Below are 17,853 nucleotides of genomic sequence, written 5' to 3' on the forward strand. Positions count from 1 at the left end.
AACATCCTGGCCTAGTTCTGCCACCTGAAGGTCCCTGCCACTCAAAGAAGCCACAATACCCCAGCCCCTTCCCAATTTTGGCGAAATGCCTGAAATCTCACTCTGGTCCTGCTGCCTCTGTTTCCCCCCACACAGTGAGATGATTCCTAGGACATATATTGGGAATGAAGGAATGGAGTGCTAAGACTGGTTTGGTTTCTTTCTTGCTAACTCATCTAGTTCCACAGTGAGGGACCGCACTGCAGTGTTTGCAGTGGTATCTATTAAGGGCCAGGAGAGCTTGATGCCAAGATCTAATATTAGCCTGGGGTACCTGGGACTCTTCAACAACCAACTGGAGTGCAGCCTGAATTGCTGCCTGGTCATACATAGACTGTTAGTGTCTTCATTCTTGTTTCTGACCCATTGACCTAACTTCTGGATCAGCTTTTATACCTTATGGTTCATATTGAAGGCTCTCACCCGCCATCCCATAGCCACTAATGTCCAACATAAACAGATAGCTGCATGACTCTTGAGCCCCTTCAGTTGTCTGCTCATCACACACCATCTTTCCAGCTCCTGGACCATACAGGAGCCTGTATAATTTGTTTTATAATCTTCCAAATGTCTGTTTTCAGCCATATTTGCCAGTGAGTAGCTCAACCTTGCTAACAGACGAAACCTACGACAGCTAAGTGATGGCTTTGCCGCATCTGAGAAGGGTCTGACCAGGGATCTCGGTAGCTTGGTTCTCTTGCCATCTTGTGGTTAAGTGGGTGGCTGCACTGGGAGCCTTTTCCTCTGGTCTTGCAGGCTGCCTGCTACCCTGTTAAATTGCTTAAAGGCAATTTTGCTGTGCCTCTTTTCTGCGGATCTGGATCTGGTTTCCCTCGTTGAGGAGAGAGGAAAGCTCAGAGTTCAATGACATCCATGCTGACCAGGTTCAGTGGGTTGAAGGGAAGCTCTTTCCTTGTGCCTCAAGGATGATTTCACCTAGACTTCCCATAGGTGTTTCCAATTCGGCATGCTCAGAATAGAACTCTGTGTCATTCTGCTTCCCCTCACGCTGCCGCACCCTTCTTCCCCCACCCCCATCCCCTCGTTCAATCACACTCTTAAACCCTCTTCTCTTCTACTCTTCGTCTCAGGGAAAGACTGTTTATCCACTGCTAAATCAGAGCCCTAAGAGCTATTCTGGATTTCTGTCCCCTCTCCCTTTCCTTCCCCCATTCTGCCTCCCAGTTCCAAATGGCCTGTCTCTTTCCTCTACTGCTGCTGTCTGAGTGATGACCTTCAACATTTTTCAGTAAAACTATTGCAGTTGTTGGTCACTATCACATGTCCCATCTTACAGCCTTGCCCATCTCAAAATTTTCCTTCGTCTTGCCTCCAGCTTGATTGATCCGAAACTGAAATCTGAAAATTTTCAGTACCTCTGCAGAGCCTATGGGTAAAGTCTGAGATCTTTGATGTGGCTTAAAAGGTACCATGTGAGTTGGCATTTGTCTGCTTCTGAGCCTCTCTCCAATCATTCCTCACCTCACAGATAACACCAGGTATCACTTATAGTTCCTGGAACATAGCTGTTTCATGCCCCTGGGCATTTGTTCGTGTGGTTCCTTTTTGTTTAGGAACACACATCGGTAGGTCTTTCTCTCAGGCTTGTTCACGTCAGTAGAAGCATCCTGCAAAATTTCTATGGGGTATGTATCTGTGTGGGCCTGTGAGAAGTAGACGGATACTCAGAGGGGTAGTTGAAGACGGTAATGGAAGGGTCCTTTAAAGAGAATTCAATGAGGGGAATATTTACAGGCACCATCAAGGGGTGGTGAAATACCCAAGGACTAAAATCAGCTGGAAGCCTTTAATATCCCTTGGTCTAAAGATGTGAGGGGGAAGGAACGGTGTTACTGGAACCTGAAGAGACTGGTAACTTGGTGTGAGTACACCCAGCAGTTGTGTTTGAAAGCAGAGGAATGCAGCCACTGCCAAAAATGTGTGGGGGTGGGGGGAGAAGAATCAATGCTACCCCTGCCCTCCTTCCACCCTTTGTTCTTCTGCTGGTGCCTCTCACTGGCTGATTCCAAGTGGAAGCCAAAGGCTAAGGAAGCCTGGGTGATGCAGTCCGCAAGGTCATCCTTCCAGAGGGGGCCCAGGATGGCGGAGAGCCGGAGAACAATCAGCACAGAGGATGAACCGTCTGCTGGCGTTCTGTGAGAGGAGCAGGGGAAGAGGGCTAGGCATGTTACCTTGCGATATGAAGACTTTCAGCTAATCTCCTGTTTTTAGAAGGCAACTAATCCCTCAGCTTTGACACATGTCCCCAAGTCTTCGACTGGGGGAAGAAATCTGGGAAACTATTTTTTTTTCCTGCTTTTTTACTCCCCACATCCCCCCAGTATATAGTTGTGTATTTTTGTTGTGGGTCCTTCTAGTTGTGGCATGTGGGATGCCACCTCACTGTGGCCTGATGAGCGGTGCCATGTCCATGCCCAGGATCCGAACCAGCGAAACCCTGGGCCGCCGAAGCAGAGCGTGCGAACTTAACCACTCGGCCACCACGGGGCCAGGCCCTGGGAAACTATTTTTTAAAAGTACAGACTGTCAACCATTTCTGTTTCCAGCTCAACTCCTCATTGCCTTCAGATGTACCCAAGCCTCCAATTCCTGAAACTTTCTGGGATTTGCACTCAAATCAGCGTACTTCTTATTAGCTTCCTTTCTCCTGCAGGTTAGATCTCTGTTATCTGTTGTCTACTAGGTCAGTTTTCGCTAAAATATTTTACTAAAGACATTCTTTACTATGTTGGTCAGGAAAAAAATCTGCAGTCTCTCTAGAGGGAGACATTCCTGCCTCTCAAGACTGTTGTCCATACAAACATCCTTGAAAAGATAGTCTGGAACAAAAGCTGTCAGTGCCTCTTTACACCACTTGCAGAAACACAAGAGACCACTGGGAAATTGTCTCCCAACAGTAAGGAGGAGAGAGAGAGTCAATTCATGGTTTGGCCTTTTTTAAAAAGAGAAATGGTTTTCTAAGTTTCTTGTTGGTGGAGACCCCATAACCCTGACTTCAGAAGTAGACTTCAGAATAGTGGTAAAGTATGCACTATCTTCTTAATTCTTCTCTGGCAATCTCTGTTTCGTGAATCGGAATTTAAGTGCTTTTCTCAGGCAAGGTCTATCTGTTTAATACTAAGTACGATTTCTCTCAGACTTCAGCATTGAAATGCCTATCAGTCTTAGTTTTTGGTATTAATGAGTTTTTGTTTTTTTTGATGACTTCATAGGTATTTAATTAGGAAGTTAAGAAAGGCTATATAGAAACAATGAGTAAAAGGTTAGCAAAACCCTTTCTCTTTCTTTGTGGACAGATTTGACCTTGTGTTAACTTTCTAATTATGTTTCCTTGGAAACCTGATAAAGGTAGAATGTCAACTGTGTAACTAGCCGTGTTGTTTATGGTAAAAATGACCTTGACTGGTGAATTCACCTAGACTAGGAAGATTGTGAAGAACTATAAATTCCTGGTATGAAGCTAAAACTTTGGGCTTTCCTAACTAACTCAATGTGTCTTCTGGGGGGACTTGGAAGCTATGCCCATGAATGTTGGTTCCTATCTGGGACATGGGGCTTCTAACCCAGGATGACTATTGCGTGTGTCCATGTGGGTCTTATTGTCTTCTGCTTGAACTGTTATCTGGGAGTGGTCAGTAAAGACCAGCCCCTGGACTGGTGGATTGCTTTGAGGACTCCTGCATAAGCAATATGTCTGATCCTGCCCTGCTGGCTTGCTATGTTTTTTGTCCTTGCATCCTTTTGGTTCCAAGTGTGACCTATTCTGGTCTGTAGTCTAAATGTCTAGATGAACTCAGGGATGACCAAGAGGGAGCACTGCTGAGCATTTTTAAAAGGATATATTTTCAAAAGAGAAGTCTAATTTCAGTTGGTAAAGTATTTTAGAACCATCATATTGATATGGAAAATGATCCCAGGGCAGGATTCCTTTCTGTTAATCATTATTTTCAGAGAAAATTCCCAGACACATTTCAAACAACTTTATTTGATAGGGTTACTCATCAGGAAGATCAGAAGAGTATTAATGGGCTTCAACAGGACATTTGACAAGGATTTCTGAAATTTGAGAAACAGGATGATGTGTGTATAATTTCTGAAATAACAATTAGCTGAATGATGCCCACTAATGGTTGTTTTGACAACTCTCTCTCCCTCAACCTTGTGAGACTTAACATCTTTTAAGTTTTTTCCCCCAGTTTTATTGAGAAATAATTGACAAAAATCACTGTGTAAGTTTAAGGTATACAGCATGATGATTTGATTTACATATCTTGTGAAATGATTACCACAATGGGTTCAGCTAACATCCATCATCTCATATAGAAACAATAAAAAGAAAAGAAAGAAGAAAAGAGAAGAGAAAAAAAATTTTCTCCTTGTGATGAGAATTCTTAGGATTAATTCTCTTAGCATCTTTCATATATAGCATACAGAAGTGTTAACTATAGTCATGTGTTGCACATTACATTCCTAGTACTTACTTATCATACAACTGGAAGTTTGTGCATTTTGGCTACCTTCATCCAATTCCTGCTCCCCTTACCCTCCACCTCTGGTAACCACAAGTCTGATCTCTTTTTCTATGAGTTTGGGTTTTTTTTCTTCTTAGATTCCACATATAAGTAAGATTATACAGTATTTGTCTTTCTCTGTCTGACTTATTTCACTCAGTGTAATGCCTTCAAGGTCCAACCGTGTTGTTGGAAATGGTAGGATTTCTTCATTTTTTATGACTGTATAATATTCAATTGTATATATATCCCACAACTTCTTTATCCATTCCTCCATCAATAGACACTTAGGTTGTTTCTATGTCTTGGCTATTGTAAATAATACTGCTATGAACATGGGGGATGCAAATATCTTTTCAAGTTAGTGTTTTCATTTCCTTTGGATATATTCCCAGAAGTGGAATTGCTGGATCATATGGTAGTTCTATTATTTTTTGAAGATCCTCCATACTATTTTCTATAGTGGCTGTACCAATTTACAATCCCATCAACAGTATACGAGGGTTCCCTTTTCTCCGCATCCATGCCAGCATTTGTTACCTCTTGTCTTTTTAATAATAGCCATTTTAACAGGTGTGAGGTGATATCTCATTGTGGTTTTAACTTGCATTTTTCCCTAATGACTAGTAATGTTGAGCACCTTTTCATGTACCTGTTGGCCTTTCGTATATCTTCTTTAGAAAAATATCAACTCAGGTCTTTTGCTCATTTTTAAATTGAATTATTTGTTTTTTTGCTATTGAATTCATATGAGTTCTTTATATATTTTGGATATTAACTCATTATCAGATATATGATTGCAAATATTTTCTCCTGTTCTGTAGGTTATCTCTTCCACTTTGCTGATGCTTTCTTTTGCTGTGAAGAATCTTTTTAGTTTGATATAGTCCCACTTGTTTATTTTTGATTTTGTTGCTTGTGCTTTAGATGTCAAATCTGAGAAATCATTACCAGGAACTACGCCAAGATGCTTTATTTTTATGTTTTCTTCTAGGAGTTTTATAGTTTTAGGTCTTACACTTAAGTCTTTAATCCATTTCAAGTTAATTTTTGTGGGTGGTGTTAGATAGGGGTCTAGTTTCATTCTTTTATATATGAATGCCCAATTTTCCCAGCACCATTTATTGAAGAGGCTGTCTTTTCCTTATTGAGTATTCTTGGCTGCTTTGTCAAATACTAGTTGGCCAACATTTTTATTAAGGATTTTGATGTGGATGATAAAGAAAGGATATGAACGGCTATGAATCAAATGTGCCACCACTATGACTCTAGGGTAGAGAGCAAATATGTTGATATGATAAAATCTTGATCCAAAATGTCTTCAAAATGCTTGATAATGGGCTAAATAAATCAAATGGAATTTAATTGGGCGATAGGAAAAGATCTTATTGAGGTAGAAATAAGGTCTTATATTTGGGTTCCTCAAAACAATAACCAACTGAAGAAATATAAGATGGAGGAGAAGTGGCATAAAGGTAACATGTGCATCATGAATACTCTCAAATTCTCTAGCTTTCTGGGGTTGCCCTTTCTTTTAGCAGTCAAATAAAATTAATCCATACTCTTTCTTGTGTAATGTTGGAAATCCAAAAATTTTGCAGTGGGGGAGGTGGTGATTGGGGGGCTTATGTTCTCCTGATGGTCTCCAATAACTTCACTATTAACTTGCTTTGAACTCCTGCTTTTCTCTCAGTTTTCTAGTGAATTCTGAGTCTTTCCTCTTTCTTTTTCTTTCTTTCCCATTTCCGAGCGAGAGAGGGGATACAAAGTGCTGACTGAGATGCCAACTTCTCTAGATAATTTCCAGTCCCTGATGTGGAGTTGGTGGTTGGTTTTGCTCTTTAGACTGGTGACTATTGAGATAATACTCATTCTATCTGGCTTTGAGGGGTGAGGTGCTAATATCTGCTGCTAGTGTGCACGGTCTGAGCTGTTTTGGGGTCTCTTGAAGTATTCCCTACACCATGGCCTCTTCTTGTCTATCCCAAGTGTCTCACACTTCTATATCTCTTCGCTGGGGGCATTTCTGGGTCACGTGCACAAGAGGACTGGCCATAGGGAAACCAGGGTTGCTGCTTCAGTCTCATCCATCTATAGCCACCTGCGGTTGCTGCTGCACTGCCGCCTTGTGCCATGTTGGAGGTGGTCATCATGTGCAGAGCTTCTTTGGGGCATATGGATAGAAATGTATCCAAATATAATTTTTTTGGGAATCCTGTGTATTTTATTTGATGAATTTAAAAATATTATTCTGAGAAGGGGTCGAAAAGCCTCACCAGACTTCCAATGTGGTGTATTTGGAGGTAGAACTTTTAAGGAGGTAATTAACATTAAATGATGTCAGAAAAGCAGGGTGCTAATCTGAAAGAACTGGTGAACCTATAAGAAAGGGAAGAAACACCAGAGCCCTCTCCAGGCTCACAGAGGAAAGGCCACGTGAGGATGCAGCAAGAAGGTGGTCATCTGCAAGCTCCGAAGAGACCTCTCAGCAGAAGCCACATCAGTCTGCACCTTGCTCTGTGACATCTAGAACTGGGAGGAAACAGAAGAAAATTTCTGTTACTTAAACCCCCCAGTCTGTAGTATTTTGTTGTGGCAGCCCAAGCAGACTAAAGGTTGAAAAGGAAAAGGAAGAGGAAGAAGAAAAACATTATAAAGTAGTATGCAAAGACTTTTGAAGGTGATGAATTTGTGTATTATCTTGATTCCATTCAATCTATGTACTAACGCGGGGAGAAATGACATGTTAACAATATTACTTCCAATCAATAAACATCATACTCACCTACTTGTTTAGAGTCTCTTTCTTAATTCTTAATTCAGGCTGTGTTTGTGTCATTGTGTTTGTGTTCTCCACCCCTACCAATAGTAGCCTGAACAGAAGGTAGAAGATTTAGCCTTCTTTCCAGAAAGAGACTTGATGGTCATGGCCTTCCTTCCTTTATGAAAGAAATGTCAGAGTTTTGATTGGTAATTCATTTAGCTAATAATAAATGTGACTGTCTCTAGTAGTCATTTGCTGATTGCCTCCCTAGCATTCCTTCACCCTCCTTTTGGAAACAATATCTGATTTTGTTTCTGGAATCTAGTCCATTCCCACCCTCAGTCCTAGATGGTTCTGGATGGTGCTTCACCTCTGGCCCTAGGAATGCAATAGGTGACCCAGGCTTCAATTAATCAGTGTATGACACTGGTCAGTGTTTCCTTCAGGTGGACAAATGATCTAGGCCACTCATAGTGAATCTTAGGAGATCTGTTACTAGAAAAGTAGAATTTCTTTTTTTTCATTGCCTTAAATCAGAGAGGATCTGAGCAGTTTCTGTGGTTATCTTGCCAACATATGTGAAGAGTCTTGCCTAAGAAAAGAAAACACAGAACAAGCAGATACAAGATATGGAGAGAGCAAAACTAGGCCGTGGATCAAGCTGCGTCTTACCCTATTAATAGCCCTTGGCTTCTTAGTTTTGTGAACTAATTGTCCCTTTTCTGTGTAAGCCAGTTTCAGTTGGGTTTTGTCACTTGTCTTAACTCATAGTTCAAAAAATGTATATAATATTTGGCAGCATTACCAGAAGTATTTAGAAGAAATGCAGTGATTGATATCCCTGCCCTGTTCCAGACCTGATACATCAGTCCTGGAGTATTGGATGATGCCATTCTCAAAGAAGAAGTGGAGGAAGAAGAGGAAGAGGAGAAAAAAGAGAAGAGGAAGACGTATAAATATGAATGCCCATTCAAAGTAAAAAGATGCTCAATCTTTCTAACAAGTAAGTGAAAATAAAAATGGCAACGAGACCGCACATTTCACTATATATTAGTAAGATTAAACTGTGGTTATGCCTGGTTCTGGTGAGGGTGTAAAGTGGCAGACCCTTACCCACACAGTTTCAAGAAGTAGACATGTTTGCAACTTTTCTAGAGGGAAATTCGATAATAACTATCAAAGTTTTAAAGGTGCATATCCTTTGAGCCAACAATCCTACTTTCAGAAATTTATTCTAAATAAACAATTGTAGAAGTACGCAATATTATGTGTGCAAGGATAAGTGCAGTATTGTTTATACCAATGAAATGAAGAATTAACTAAATGTTTTTCAATAGGTGGTTGGTTAAATAAAAAATGGTACCTTATGCAAGTGAATGCTTATACAGCCATTAAAACGGATGAGAGATGTAGAGGTTTTACCATAGAAAGATGTCCATTATTATTTTTTTTTTTAAAGAAATGTCATTTTTATTTATTTTTTTTTAAAGATTTTATTATTTCCTTTTTCTCCCCAAAGCCCCCCAGTACATAGTTGTATATTCTTCGTTGTGGGTCCTTCTAGTTGTGGCATGTGGGACGCTGCCTCAGCGTGGCTTGATGAGCAGTGCCATGTCCGTGCCCAGGATTCGAACCAACGAAACACTGGGCCGCCTGCAGCGGAGCGCGCGAACCCAACCTCTCGGCCACGGGGCCAGCCCCAAGATGTCCATTATTTTTAAGTTAAGAAGCAAAACATGTTAAAGAACAGTAGTTATACCGTAATCCCCCTTATTTGAATATATTTTTGATGCATTTTAAAACTCTGAATTAGCCAATAACTCCGGTGGCAAATCCAACTCAAATTAATTTATATAGAAAAGGCGATTTGTTGAAAGGACTGAGGTAGTTCACACTAAAATAAATTGTTTCAAGAACCAGAGAAGTTTTAGGGAATTCAGGGACTAGAGTGGGGAACCTGAACACTGCCAGATATTTTTTTCACTCTGTCTTTCATCTCTCTCTCTGTCTTGTTTTGGCTTCATTCTCTTTTATTGAAGACAGGATGTCTCCACATTGTGAGGAACATGGCTGACAGCTACTTCTACAGACACACGTTGTGCAACTCTAAAGACAGAGTGGGAAAAAGGATCCCTCTCTCTTAGCTTTCAGTGTGAAAATCTCAGGGCAGGATTATGATTAGCCTGGCGTCATATACCCACATTTGTGACCAATCGGTGTTACTGGGAGGGTGAGATTCTACGATGGGCCAGCCTGGTGTCAGGGGAGTGGACTGCTTCCTTAAGAAGTGGGTAGCATAGACATGGACATCAAGGTAATAGTGGTGAACTGGACGGCCATCCCCGCTGTGTCTATTATGTACATTAACATGTTAAATGTGCTTATTTCAAGCAGGTGGGATTAGGAAGGAGGCTTTTACTTTATATTTTATATACATCAATTTTTTTTTACAGTGAGTAAAATAAAGCTATTCCAATTTTGAAACAAAAAGATAAAGGATAAAAACTTATTACTGAAGTTTACCACGAAGAAGATTCAGGGGAGCATGTGATAGTTCTGCTTAAATATTTCCTGGCTCCCTCGTGGAAAAGTATTTGTGTGGCCCCAAGGCTATGCATGACCCCATTGGTTAGAACTAGAACTAGTGGATGGAAGTTAGAGAGAGATGGTGGCTGAACAGAAGAAAGAATTTTCAAAGTCAGAATTTTCTAAAAATAGAGTACACTGCCTCAAGAAATATAACGTTCTCACATAGGTTCAAATACCAGCCAGGTGATCCCTTGGAGAAGGTAATATCAAGGGGTAAAATACCAGAGGCGTATGTGAACCAAGTAGCAGTGAATTCCTCTTCAGTGATCCTATGATTTTCTGAAGGGTAAATCTGTTTTCTAGGTTCATTTTATTCATACTCTATAAAAAAGGACAATTTTGACTTTTTTAGGGCATAAAATCTCCGCCTAAAATATACATGAAATTAGGAGACAAATTTTCTTGTTTTAAACTTTGTATTTTACTTTTCCTTTTTATCTTTGTTACATGTCTAAAGATCAAATAAGCAAGTTAAATGTTCTGTAGCATTACTGTCATTAACTCTTTATCTGTAGAATCACCATCAATGTATTTTTGACAGCTACTTCTTGCTGTGCACCTGTCTTTCTAATTAGAGAAACCGGATCTCAGTCTGAATCCTTGAAGCAAGGAAATAGAACCCCAGTTTTTTTTCAGAGAAACAACACACCCAGTCAAAAAATTATATTTTCCCTGGCCGAGTGGTTAAGTTTGTGTGCTCCACTTTCGTGGGCCGTGGTTTGCCAGTTCGGAAACTGGATGCGGACATGGCACCGCTCATCAGGCCATGCTGAGGTGGCATCCCACATGGCTCAAACAGAAGGACCTACAACTCGAATCTACAGATATGTACTGGGGGGCTTTGGGGAGAAGGAGGAGAAGGAGGAAGACGGGGAGGGGGAGGGGGAGGAGGAGGGGGAGGAGGAGAAGAAGAAAAGATTGGCAACAGATGTTGGCTCAGGTGCCAATCTTTAAAACAAAACAACGAAACACCATACGTGGTTAAATATATATATATTTTCCAATCTTATTTTCAGGTGGATGTGACCAACTGACTAAGTTCAATGGAAGTGTTGTGTAGGACTTCTGGGGAGGTTCTTAGTGGGAACAGGTTTGGTTGGGAGAGGACCTGTTTACCTTTTCCCCTATTTGGAATGTGAATGTGATGGTTAGGGCTCAGCAGTCATGCTGGTTCATGATGCAGCTTTGAGGATGAAAGCCTCTCCCTGAGGATGGTGGAGGGGATGGAATAAACTGGGGTTCCTGATGCTTTGTGTGGAGCCACCATATCAGCTCTGTAGAGTTACAGAAGAGAGTAAGTCCTTGTGTACTTAAGCTTTTTCATGTCTGTTTATTGCAGCCTAACTTCAGTTCCTGATACAATGAGTGTTTCTGCTTAGTCGTATTTGTGCTCTCCTTTGAAACTAATGATGGTATTGAGAGTAGGGGTAATTTATATGGTAAAAGAATGAGAGTATGGCGCAAAGAGATCCTGTCCCCTCATAATCACGTAACTTGCTTCCAAGGAGTAGTCACAGGCCTGAGGGAGGTGTTAGGTATCCTAACAGTAGCTAATATGTATTATATATTTATTCAAAACACTACCGAAAGCACTTTTTCCCCCCAATGATTTTATTGAGGTTATAATGGTTTATAACATTGTATAATTTCAGGGGCACATTATTATTTATCAGTTTCTGTATAAACTGCATCATGCTCACCACCAATGGTCTAATTTTTATCTATCAACATACACATGTGCTCCTTTGTCCCTTTTGCCCACCCCCCAAAGCCCTTCCCCTCTAGTGACCACTAATCTGTTCTCTTTGTCTGTGTGTTTGTTTATATTCCACAGATGAGTGAAATCATGCAGTGTTTGTCTTTCTCTGTCTGACTTATTTTGCTTAACATCATACCCTCAAGGTCTATCAGTGTTGTTGCAAACGGGAAGATTTTGTTTTTTTTTATGGTTGAGTAGTATTCCATTGTATATATACCACATCTTTATCTATTCATCAGTCAATGGGCACTTGGGTTGCTTCCACGTCTTGGCTATTGTGAATAATGCTGCAATGAACAGAGGGGTGCATAAATCTCTTTGAATTGTTGATTTCAATTTCTTTGGCTACATACCCAGTAGTGTGATAACTGGATCCTATGGTATTTCTATTTTTAAGTTTTTGAGAAATCTCTGTACTGTTTTCCATAGTGGCTACACCAGTTTGCAGTCCCACCAGCAGTGTAGAGGATTCCCTTTTCTCCAGATCTTCTCCAACACTTGTTATTTATTGTCTTGGTAATTATAGCCATTCTAACAGATATAAGGTGATGTCTCATTGCAGTTTTGATTTGAATTTCTCTAATAATTAGTGGTGTTGAACATATTTTCATGTGCCTGTTGGCCATCTGTGCATCTTCTTTGGAAAAATGTCTGTTCACATCCTCTGTCCATTTTTTGATCAGGTTGTTTGTTTTTTTGTTGTTGAATTATATGAGTTTGTTATATTTTTTGGAGATTAATCCTTTGTTGGATATATGATTTGCAAATATTTTCTCCCAGTTGGTGGGTTGTCTTTTCATTTGTTCATGGTTTCCTTTGCCTTGCAGAAACTTTTTTAGTGTGATGTAGTCCCATTTGTTTAATTTTTCTTTTGTTCCCCATGCCTGAGTAGACAAGATATTTGAAAAGGTGCTGCCAAATCTAGTGTCAAAGTGTGTACTGCCTATATATTTTCTTCTAGGAGTTTTATGATTTCAGGTCTTACCTTCAAGTCTTTAATCTATTTTTAGCTAATTTTTGTGTTTGGCATAAGGTAATGATCTACTTTCGTTCTTTTGAGTGTGGCTGTCCAGTTTTCCCAGCCTCAATTATTGAAGACTTTCCATTGTATGTTCTTGGCTCCTTGTTGAAGATTAGCTGTCCATAGATGTGTGGTTTTATTTTTGGGCTTTCAGTTCTGTTCCATTGACCTGTGTGTTTGTTTTTGTACCAGTACCATGCTGTTTTGATCACTATGGCTTTGCAGTATACTTTGAAGTCAGGGCTTGTGATGCTTCCAGCTTTGTTCTTTTTCCCAGGATTGCTTTGGCTATTTGCAGTCTTCTGTCATTCCATATCAATTATAGGATCCTTTGTTCTATCTCCATGAAGAATGTCATTGGGATTCTGATTGGGATTGTCTAGAATCTATATATTGCTTTAGGTAATATGGACATTTTAACTATGTTTGTTCCTTCAATCCATGAGCATGGAATATCTTTCCATTTCTTTATGTCTTCTTCAATTTCTTTCAATAATGTCTTATAGTTTTCAATGTATAGGTCTTCCATCTCCTTGGTTAAGTTTATTCCTAGATATTTTATTCTTTTTATTGTGATTGTAAATGGGATTGTATTCTTGACTTCTCTTTTTGCTAGTACATTATTAGTGTATAGAAATGCAACTGATTTTTGTAAGTTGTTTTTGTACCCTGCAACTTTGCTGTAGTTGTTGATTATTTCTAATAGTTTTCTGGTGGATTCTTTAGGGTTTTCTATTTATAGAATCGTGTCACCTGCAAACAATGAGAGTTTTACTTCTTCATTTCCAATTTGGATACCTTTTATTTCTTTTTCTTGCCTAATTGCTTTGGCCAAAATCTCCAGTACTATGTTGAATAGGAGTGGCTAGAGTGGGCACCCTTGTCTTGTTCCTGTTCTCAGGGGGATGGCTTTCAGTTTTTTACCATTAAGTGATGTTGGCTGTGGGTTTGTCATATATGGTCTTTATTATGTTGATGTACTTCTTTACCCATTTTATTCAGAGTTTTTATCATAAATGGATGTTGGATCTTGTCAAATGCTTTTTCCGTGTCTATTGAGATGATCATGTGGTTTTTATTTCTCATTTTGTTAATGTGGTGTATCACATTGATTGATTTGTGGATGCTGAACCTTACTTATGTCCCTGGGATAAATCACGCTTGATCATGATGTATGATCCTTTTAGTATATTGCTGTATTTGTTTTGCCAATATTTTGTTAAGGATTTTTTCATCTATGGTATCAGGGTATTTTTGGCCTAGAAAAATGTGTTAAGCAGTGTTCTGTCTTCTTGAATTTTTTGGAGTAGTTTGAGAAGGACAGGTATTAAATCTTCTTTGAATGTTTGATAGAATTCTCCAGAGAAGCCATCTGGTCCTGGACTTTTGTTTTTTGGGAGGTTTTTGATTACTGTTTCAATCTCTTTACTTATGATTGGCCTATTCGGATTCTCTATTTCTTCTTGATTCAGTTTTGGAAGGTTATATGAGTCTAAGAATTTGTCTATTTCTTCTAGGTTATCCAATTCGTGGGCATATAGTTTTTCTTGGTATTCTCTTATAATCTTTTGTATTTCTGCAGTATCTGTTGTAATTGCTCCTCTTTCTTTTCTGATTTTATCTATTTGAGCCTTCTATCTTTTTTTCTCAGTGAGTCTGGCTAAGGATTTGTCAATTTTGTTTATCTTCTCAAAGAACCAACACTTAGTTTCATTGATCCTTTCTACTGTTTTTTTAGTCTCTATTTCATTTATTTCTGCTCTGATATTTATTATTTCCTTCTTTCTACTGACTTTGGGCTTTGTTTGTTCTTCTTTTTCTAGTTCTGTTAGGTGTAGTTTAAGATTACTTATTTCAGATTTTTCTTGCTTGTTGAGGTGGGCCAGTATTGCTATGAACTTCCCTCTTGGAACTGCTTTTGCTGCATCCCATAAGAGTTGGTATATTGTTTTTCATTTTCATTTGTCTCCAGATATTATTTAATTACTCCTTTGATTTCTTCATTGATCCAATGGTTGTTCAGTAGCATGTTGTCTAGTTTCCACATATTTGTGAATTTCCCAGCTTTTTTCTTGTAGTTTATTTCTAGTTTCATAGCATTGTGATCGGAAATGATGCTTGATATGATTTCAATCTTCTTAAATTTATTGAGGCTCACCTTGTTTCCCAACATATGGTCTATTTTCGAGAATGTTCTATGTACACTTGAGAAGAATGTGTGGTCTGCTGGTTTTGGATGGAATGTTCTATATAGAACTATTAAGTCCATCTGATCTAGTGTTTCATCTAAGGCCACTGTTTCCCTGTTGACTTTCTGTCTGAATGATCTAACCATTGATGTGAGCAGGGTTTTGAGGTCCCCTACTTTTATTGTGTTGCTGTCAATTTCTCCCTTTAGGTCTGTTAATAGTTGCTTTATATACTTTTGTGCTCCAGTGTTAGGTGTGTTTATATTCGTAAGTGTTATGTCCTCTTGGTGGAATGTCCCTTTTATCGTTATATACTGCCTCTCTTTGTCTGTCATTGTCTTTTTTATCTTTTTTTTAAAGATTTTAAAATTTTTCCTTTTTCTCCCCAAAGCCCCATGGTACATAGTTGTATTTTTTAAGTTGTGGGTCCTTCTAGTTGTGGCATGTGGGACGCTGCCTCAGCGTGGCCTGATGAGCAGTGCCATGTCCGCTCCCAGGATTCAAACCAGTGAAACCCTGGGCTGCTGAAGCGTAGCACAAGCTTAACCACTCAGCCATGGGGCTGGCCCCCATCTTTTTTATCTTGAAATCTGCTTTGTCTGATATAGGTAAGTTACACATGCTTTCTTTTATTTGCCATTTGCTTGGCGTATCATCTTCCATCCCTTTGCCTTGAGCCTATGTTTGTCTTTAGAGCTGAGATGTGTTTCCTGGAGGCAGCATATTGTTGGGTCTTGTTTTTTAATCCATCTCACCACTCTGTGTCTTTTGATTGGAGAATTCAATCCATTTACATTCAGGGTGATTATTGATATATGAGGGCTTGATACTGCCATTTTATCTCATGTTTTCCAGTTGTTCTACATTTCCTTGTTATTCTTCCCTTGTGTTTCTGACTGCCATTTCAATTTGGTGGCTTTCTGTGATGCTTTTCTCCATTTTCTCTTTATTTGTGAGTTGTGGCTCTGCTTTTTTGTTTAGTGATTACTGTGGGGTTTGTATAAAAGATCTCGTAGATAAGCTAGTCAATTTCTGATAGCTTCTTTTCTTTTTTGAGGAAGATTAGCCCTGAGCTAATATCTGCTGCCAATCCTCCTCTTTTTGCTGAAGAAGACTGGCCCTGAGCTAACATCCATGCCCATCTTCCTCTACTATATGTGGCACGCCTACCACAGCATAGTTTGCCAAGTGGTGCCATGTCTGCGCCTGGGATTTGAACCAGTGAGCCCCGGGCTGCTGAAGTGGAATGTGGGCACTTAACTGCTGTGCCACCAGTCCGGCCCCTCTGATAGCTTCTTATCTCTGTTAGCCTATGCAGGTTCCACCACTTTCCTCTTCCTTTTCTGAGTTATTGTTGTCACAAATTATTCTGTTTTGTGTTTTGAGTTTTTGACTAAATTGAAGTATTTATAGTTATTTTTGATGCTTTCCTTCCCTTTATCTTTTATGTTATAGTTAAGTGTTTGCTAACCTGTTCCGATAGGGAGCTGCAGTTTTCTGATTTTGTCTGTCTGTTTGTCTCCTTGCTCAAAGCTTTGTAGACCTTTGCCTTTTTGTTTCAGGTGTGAAGGCTTCCTTCATCATTTGTTGTAAGGGTGGTCTAGTGGTGATGAACTCCCTCAGCTTTTTATTTTTCATCTGGGAAAGCTTTTATTTCTCTATTGTATCTGGAGGATCATTTCTCTGGATGAAGTATTCTTGGCTGAAAGTATTTGCCTTTCAGTATTTTTAATATATTGTTCTATTCTCTTCTAGCCTGTAAGGGTTCTGCTGAGAAATCTGCTGAATGCCTGATAGGAGCTCCTTTGTAGAGTATTTTCTTCTGCCTTGCTGCCCTTAATATTTTCTCTGTCATTGACTTTTGTCAGTTTTGCTATTATATGCCTTGGAGAAGGTCTTTTAGCATTGATGTAATTAGGAGTTCTATAGGCTTCGTGTACTTGTAAGTCCAGTTCCTTACCCAGGTTTGGGAAGTTCTCAGCTATTATTTCTTTGAACAAACTCTATGCTCTTTTCTTCTCTCTTCTCTCTCTGGAATACCTATAATCCTTATTTTGTTTTTCCTTAATGAGTTGGATATTTCTCAAAGAATTCCTTCATTTAAAAAAAAATCTTAGTTCTCTCTCCTCCTCCACCTGAAGCATTTCTGTATGTCTATCCTCTAAATCACTAATTCTGTCCTCCATAACATCATATCTATTTCTTCTGGATTCTAGATTATTTTTTATCTCATAAATTGTATTCTTCATATCCAGAATTTCTCCTAGGTTTTTTTCTTTTAATAGTTTTAATCTCTTTGGTGAAGTATTCCTTCTGATCATTAATTTTATTCCTGAGCTGATTGAACCATCTTTCTAGATTGTCTTGTAACTCTTTGAGTTTCTTTATGACAACTATTTTGAATTCCCTGTCATTTAGATTGTAAATTTCTGACTTCAGTGTTGGTTTCTGGAGACTTGTCATTTTCCTTCTGCTCTGAAGTGTTACTGTAGTTTTTCATGGTATTTGATGACCTGATCTTTTGCTAGCACATTTGTGGTAGTATCAGGTCACAGATTCTACATGCCGCTCCGGGGGGAAAGCAGGAGCTGTGTTTCTGATCCAACTCCATCTGCTGGAAGTTGTGTGAGTATGGTTTGCACTCCTGCCGGCTGGGATAGCATTTGTGCATGCACTGGACTCTCCCTGCCTCTGCTTATAGTTGTGCTGGCAGCTGTGCTTGGTGGGCAGGGCTTCTTCACAGGGTCCAAGCTGGGGCTACTTGTTGGAGCTGGGGTGGCATGGTGGTTGCTGCTGCAGGCTGGGATAGTGTTCACATTCAGGCTGGGCTGTCCCTGTCTTCTCTTAGAGTAGTGCTGGCTGCTGTGTGAGGACCCATGGCTTGGCCAGAGAGGGGTTGGGGAGTGCTCACCTATGTCTACTGCTTTTTGGGTATCCAGTCCATCCTCCTTCAGATGTAT

General features: G+C 39.7%; 1 long non-coding RNA gene across 1 annotated transcript in view; it reads left to right on the forward strand.

Moving 5' to 3' along the window:
- The first annotated feature begins 2,843 nt into the window (after positions 1–2,843).
- Positions 2,844–17,853, forward strand: part of LOC139083086 (uncharacterized) — an 83,487-nt gene continuing 68,477 nt past the window's right edge. The window contains exons 1-2 of the long non-coding RNA XR_011539650.1: positions 2,844–3,079; positions 8,191–8,338. This is a non-coding gene — a long non-coding RNA (uncharacterized lncRNA). The remainder of the gene's footprint in view (positions 3,080–8,190; positions 8,339–17,853) is intronic.

This window comes from Equus przewalskii, chromosome 1 (genome assembly GCF_037783145.1).
Source record: "Equus przewalskii isolate Varuska chromosome 1, EquPr2, whole genome shotgun sequence".
NCBI classification, from domain to species: domain Eukaryota; kingdom Metazoa; phylum Chordata; class Mammalia; order Perissodactyla; family Equidae; genus Equus; species Equus przewalskii.